This window comes from Biomphalaria glabrata, chromosome 3, assembly GCF_947242115.1.
Source record: "Biomphalaria glabrata chromosome 3, xgBioGlab47.1, whole genome shotgun sequence".
In the NCBI taxonomy this organism is placed as follows: Eukaryota; Metazoa; Mollusca; class Gastropoda; family Planorbidae; genus Biomphalaria; species Biomphalaria glabrata.
This window is the reverse complement of record NC_074713.1, coordinates 3813245-3820223: the sequence shown is the minus strand read 5'-3', so window position 1 is coordinate 3820223 and position 6979 is coordinate 3813245. Positions and strand designations below refer to the sequence as shown.

The 6979-nt window shown below is 32.7% G+C and overlaps 1 long non-coding RNA gene across 3 annotated transcripts; it reads left to right on the top strand.

Moving 5' to 3' along the window:
- The first annotated feature begins 2380 nt into the window (after positions 1-2380).
- Positions 2381-6641, top strand: LOC129925217 (uncharacterized). 3 transcript variants are annotated; one of them, XR_008777011.1, is made up of 5 exons: positions 2381-2658; positions 2966-3133; positions 4310-4435; positions 4781-4849; positions 5210-6641. It is a non-coding gene; the product is annotated as an uncharacterized LOC129925217 (long non-coding RNA). The 3 variants fall into 3 exon arrangements; XR_008777010.1 differs by lacking the exon at positions 2381-2658 and having other exon boundaries at positions 2840-3133; XR_008777009.1 differs by lacking the exons at positions 2381-2658; positions 2966-3133 and having other exon boundaries at positions 3155-4435.
- Positions 6642-6979: the final 338 nt, after the last annotated feature.

Sequence of the window (6979 nt, the reverse complement as noted above, 5' to 3'; positions counted from 1 at the left end):
CACTTCGCAGTTCATCTCATCTATTGGTCTAGTCATCAGATCGAAACAACATAATAATGAGAACCAGGAAGAAGTAGAACTGATGAATGGACTTTTGAGTGTTTCAAAACGCAGGAATATCAGAGATTGTCTCATTCAAAGACTCTGAACAGAGCGCCTGAATCTCTCTTTGGTGTCAGTGAAATCCTTGCTTACATGTGTTTCAAATAGTGTAGTAAAGTAAGGCTAAGGGAGTAAACCCTAACAGAAAATCAGGTCCTGGAGCCCCGTAGGCGGGGGGACAGTAGTAAGACTACTCTGTGGCATTTTACTTCTCGAGAGACGATCTTTTCCCTTTGCAACTTCTTGTGTGATTAAAGAGGCCAATCCTTGATACACAGCTGCGATCGCAGGTTAGGCATATGTAATCACCAGGCGCCGTTGCATTTTCACCCTTCTTTCTGCTTCTGTTGTGTATGACATCTGCATTCCGTGACCCTTCCTTTATGCTCTCTCTCAATGTGGATCTATCCAGTGCCACCTCTTCCCAGCTGCTTGTGTCGATTTTGAAGAGCTTCATGTCGCGTTTGTATACATCTCTGGCAAACTCCTGTAGCCACCTGTCCCCAAATTGTGATGGCTCGCCATCCCTTTGGACCCGGTCAGTATGGAAGAGAGGCGTGTGCTGACGTGTGGGCAGCCCAGCACTCGCAAATTTACCGCCCAGGCTTTCCCCCCAGCAATAGAGAGGTCACTCCATCTCTGACAGTTATGTCTTTGAAAAAAAAACAGAGTAAAGTACAGATCCCCATGTGATCTACGGGAGCAGTTGATGTGAAGCACATGGCGATGGTTAACGAGGGTGTCACGTCGTCAGCATAACCATCTGCCGCCTTTAAGTACGTCAGTGGCGTCCTTGAAATCCCGAAGCTCAAAATCTCAGTTTTCATCAGGATTCGAACCTGAACCGTTTTGTTTCAGACAAGTGCTATACAAATCGATAAAAGAAAACTACTCACCTGTGTTAAAGAGTGCTTAAAAAAAGGGAAGTAATCCGACTTTACATAATCGTATGAGGAAGAGACCTCGTTGTAACATTTATGTACACCTTTTACATTTACAGAGTAGGTGCAAGTCACTGATGCCTAAACCAAATACAAAACTAATTGAAACACTTAATATAAGCTTTGGTTTCGATTTTTTTTATTATAACTCTGTAAGCAATGTTCACTTTAATTCTGACGACGACCTATTAAGGGGACTAATTTAGCTTATACCACCACTTCACTGAAGTTGACTTATGTACAAACTCTTTCCTTTGTTTTAGATATCAAACAAGATAGTTAATTACCAAAAGTTTATTAGCGAATTGGCTAATTTTTTTATACTTTTATTTTTTGTGTTGTCAAGTAAAAAGTAATAATTGTGCAAAATTTCATCTTGATCCGAGATGGGTGTGGGAAAAATAACATGATTTAATAATAAGGTATATAGTCATTTTAGATTGCTTCCATAACCGCTAAATCTCTTAAGATTAGGTTCACAGGCCTGTGCGACGCGGCAACGAGCTATTGGTCTCCACAGCCCACAGGCTGTGACGTCGCAGATCAGTTGTGAGGCCTTCAATAACTAATGGTCTAGGCTCATTTTAAAATGTTCCATTGTATTCAGTAAAACGTTGAATCATGGAACTATACTAATGGAACAACAGCTCCTAGTTTTTACTAGGGGAGTGCCGTCGCGCATCATTTTCACGCATGGTGCAATATGGAGAAATTCAGGAGGATGCAAAAGAAGAAATTTACTCCTCCAGTCACTTGGACTGACCTTCAATGAGAGTAAAACTTTCCTACGCTTTATTTTATTAGATCTCTAAAAACTTCATCCATTTTCTCACAATGTTTTGTGATTTATAAAATTTTCCTGAATAAGGGATCGTCACAAAAGTTATTTTTTTAAGGCCACCCCATTAAAATAGCTGTTTTCAGTACTTTCACATTTGGGTATTTTACACAAAATCTGGATATTTTTTTATGTACATTAAATCATTATCATCTGTCCCGCGTAACTAAATCCTCCACTTTTCCCGGTCACCAATGTTCTTAACAAGAGAGAGAGGCTGGTCCATTATTTGCGTAGTCCAGCCAGCTTTTCTTCTGACAAACCATTTTTCGTTTATTCTCTTAAAGGATATTTTTTTAAAAGTTAGTCTTACAAAATACAATTCCAAACCAACTCATGCAGTTATCGTCTTTTCACAGTAGGAGGAGTCATCCTTTTTGCCAGCCAGAGTGTTAATTGGCAAAAGTAAAAAATTCATTATTTTAATTTTTTTAGTAAATATTCACAACTATATCTTTTATATAATAATATATTTTTTTAATAATAATATCTTTTATATAGACATGCTTTAATATATCTAATAAATGATTAACGCGGCCCTACCAATATGGGTATATTAATACTTAAATCTGGGTATTTTAAATTTCGAATGCGCATTTTTAAAAAACCGAACTTATCTATAGATCTCTTATATCTAGAATAATCTAGATCTACAACACCCAGACTTAGACTATGGTTCTAGATCTATTTAAAAGATATTTTTTTAAAAATAACTCAACAGATCTAATAAAGTCATGATTTCCACTCTATTTTCTCTAGATCTAGACCATACATGAGGTCAATATGAATGTTTATAGATCTAGTATCTAGTCTACGTCTAGAACTCAGATCTATCGATCATCATCATGACTATAGTATAGTATAGTTGACTATAGACTGAGACTCTACTATAGTCTATAGACTGTATTATACTGTAACTGTATTACTAGTATTATATTAGTGTATAGTGACGGTAATTATAGTCACTATAATCAATAGTGTATTGCCTGTAGATCTAGTACCTGTACTAATATTAGTAGATGTAGATCTATAATAATAATACTTTTTAATAGTAGAAAGTAGATTTATAATCTATCTAATCTAGATCTAAATCTAGACTTCACTTTCACATCACATGATTATTGATACAGACAGTGAATGAAACGAATGCAGTGATTATATTTAATATATTATAGTTTATACTGACTTATAGCTCTACCAGTTGATTATCATCATCATCATCTGAGGTCATCTCGAATAATAATCTAGACTAGTATGTCAATGTCTCTATTAAAATAATTAATATCATCAGCCATATATCATTTTAAATATTAAAATAGTAGACATAGATTTCTATATTATAAATAGATAGATTAGATCTGATCTATAAAATATAATTTTACAAACTTTAGAAATGATTGATTTTATTTTTAATTGATCAGCCTTCTAGACTAGATCTAGCATCTCTAGCTAGACTCTAACCTGTAGTTTGTAGATCTTGGAATTGGATCGAAATTCACCTTCCTAAATTGTCTCTAAAGTCTGTAGCTGATTTGAGAGGCCCAACGAGGCAAGAGTCTATTACTATTAGTACTCTAGGCTGTCTCTTGATCTATCTAGTAGGCCTACTTAGTTAGTGCATTAGCCTTAGCCATAGTGTAGTCAAATCTTGACAACTAGTCTTCTAGATCTAAGCTTCTAGAATAATTAGATCTAAATCCAGTTTAGATTTAGAATATAAAAGTATTTTACTAGCTAAAATACTAAATCTACTGATCTAAATTCTAGATAGATATACAATATATAGATCCAGTTTAGATTTGGAATATAAAAATATTTACTAGCTAAAATTCTAAATCTACTGATCTATACTTAATATTTTAGATATTATATGACATCTACAAAAATTATTATTAAGATATAATTATAGAATCTAGACTAGTTATTTATGTACATAAAATATATAAATAAAAGATAAAATTTATGCAGGCCTAGATCCCATAAATTTATAATTGATCCAGATCTATCAGTAAAAGTTACCTTCGATGGGAAGTTTTACCCAATCTAATCTATACAAGACAATTTATAATCCATGCCTCGCGTACACCCCATACATTAAATAATAGTTCCCATTCCATGCCATGCCCAGACCCATGAGTTCATGAAATAATAAATGATGTGGTGTCAAGTTGGATCTATCCCCTGAAATTCAGCACTTTAATATAAAACTCTCATATCTAGTTAATTATTTGCTATGACACTCTGATCAACTTGGACTTGTGTGATACATATATGTTTCTTATCAGATTTAATGAATGAAGTTTTGGTGCATTTTAAGGCTACAAAAGTATCATCAGGTGCATTCTAACCATTGGTATTTTTCCTGGCAACATTTCTATTCTAGTCTGTGATAAATTATAAATTTAAAAAAATGTTTGTAATGTTTCAGTTATTAACAAGTAGAACCATGCCAACCAGTTCTGATGATGTACCAGAATGGCTCAAGGATCATACTTATACTATTTCTACTCTCTGGGCAGACATTAATAATATTAGCATCCATTCAATATTTATTGTAAGTACTACTATACAATTTTTATTTTAGTTATCTAAAAGATGTTTTATGAAGTGTGATTTTCATGGTCAAGCAACATCCAAATATCGGGGGATGGAATTTAACATTTTTCTCTAGTTTTTTTTTTATAACACTCTTAAGCAAATTCATCTTTCATGAATGCCTAATATACTTGGCTGTTGTGCAGGCCATTCCTTTACAATAAACTGTTAGATGAAATTAGGCAAAATTATGTCTGATAATTTGTATGTTTGATACAACAATGTATTCAATTTAATAATATTATTTTTTAATTTTAATGTTTTCAAAAGAAATTAGCCATTATGCCTAATTGTATAATTACAGTTATGTTTGGAAATGCAAGAAAAAGGCATGCATTCCTGACAAGTCAATGATTGGTTGCACCTCTTAAAGGTAAGGTACTGCAATTTTTCCCTATGCACTTTTCTCATAAGCTGAAGTACTTGTATTTTTGAAAAACTAGTTTTCCATGAAAATGTAAATCATAATATATGTTATAGTTGCTTTTAGATGAGTGCAATGTCCATCAAATTAACTGAATATCTGCCTTCACCTTTAGTAATAATTCATAACTATTAAGGTCAGGGCCATGTCTACACATTAACGCAGTAGCTCCTTTTAGGTACAGACTATTTTTAGAATAGCAAAATTATATAATTATACTTAATAACATATATACGTTTAGCATGGTCAACACATATGTCACACATATTTTTATTTTTTTAAAATCCTTTTATTTATTTTTATAACTAGATAACTTTCTGTTATGAGAAAAGATGAGATTCTTGGACTCCTGCATAGCACCACCAGAAAGGAAAATCCCATCATGTTGCAAAATAAAAGTCTTGGACCAATTTTAATTTAAGATATATATATTATACTGTAAGCTCTATACATATTTATGTATATCCTGTCATTCAGCCAACAGGTTTGGATTTAGTATTTCTTTAAATCTGTTTGATATTGTACTTGAAAACTATTAATCTGAGCCCCATTAAAACAATAGGGAGTGCAGTGAATGAGTGGTAAAGCACTTGGCTTCTGAACTGAGGGTTCCTGGGTTCAATTAAGACTGGGATTTTCAATTTCAGAATTCATAAGGCTAGGGATACATGGCAATAGTAAGGAATAAGTAAAGGCAGTTTGGGGATCCATGGCTGAATGGTTAAGTCATGGGTTTGAATCTCTGTGAAGACTCGGGTTAAATTTTTTTTAGATTTTTGGGTGCCCCTGAGTCCACCTAACTCTAATGGGTAGCTGACTTTTGTTTTGGAAAGTAAAGATGGTTGGTTGTTGTGCTGGCCACATGATGCACTGGCCAAAGAATCAAATGACCTTAACATCATCTGCCCTATAGATTGTGACGTCTGAAATGGGATTTTTTTTCAAAAGGTGGTTGGTTGTTGTGCTGGGTACATGACACCCTCGCTAACCATGGGGCACAGAAACTGATAAACTTTATATCATCTGCCCCATAGATTGCAAGATATGTAAGGGAAATTTTACTTTTTTAAAATTAAAATAAGAATCTATCAAAAGTAAACATAAAATATGGTGCATTCTCCTTAAAACTAAAACCTGGTGCGAAGGTTTAAAATGTTGGCAAAAAAAAGCAACATCATATATTCTTAATTCCCTTTGCAAAACTTACTGAGAAGAACATGCATGTTGTTCCCTCATAATTTTCTTGACAGAGGAAATCTTGTTTATATTAGATTTGAATTAAGCAAATTAAGAAAAAAATTATAATCATTATTTCAAATGGTTGTATCTAAACCTTATGAATTATTTTTCCGTTATAAGTATATTGAGATTAATGGATAATCATGAAATTGTAAAATAATTGCTGCTATCATTCCATTGACTAAAGAACCATAATTTTTTTTTTTTTAAATTAATTTCAAAATGATTTTTTTCAAGCATAGAGTTCACATAGATCTGTGAATTTTTTTTTTTATTTGACTAATGCTTCAATTTTATTGTATCATATTAGTTGTTAATTTTTATTACCCAGAATATTTAAAAAATGAGTACACTATTTTCATGTAATAATGTAACTTGGTATTCACACAATACTCAAAATACACCATAATCTTTAGGCCATACAGATTTGTATAAATTAACTTGTTTAAATACATTGTAAATGTATACTGTTTGGATAAGAATAAAGTTTTTCTGTAGACAATTATTGTTCAAGATTTGTTGATGCTCCTGCTTAATCAATTATATATACAGGTCATTAGTTTTAACACGTCTGATAATAAATGACAGTACAAGTTAGTGAATGAAAATTGGTCATTATTTCAGCTGCTTTAGTCCTACATCAATGTGAGGTACCAGTACTTTGATTGTGTCATGTAATAATTTAAAGCAATATTTTGAAATGAATAGTCTGTAGAATTGACAGTAAATACATTTAAGTGATGGGCTGTGATCTGCGTGAATTGGGAGCTGATCATGTATTAAATTTGTGTTTTTGATCTTTACTTCAAGTAAATGTTAATGAGCAATTAATTTTTAATG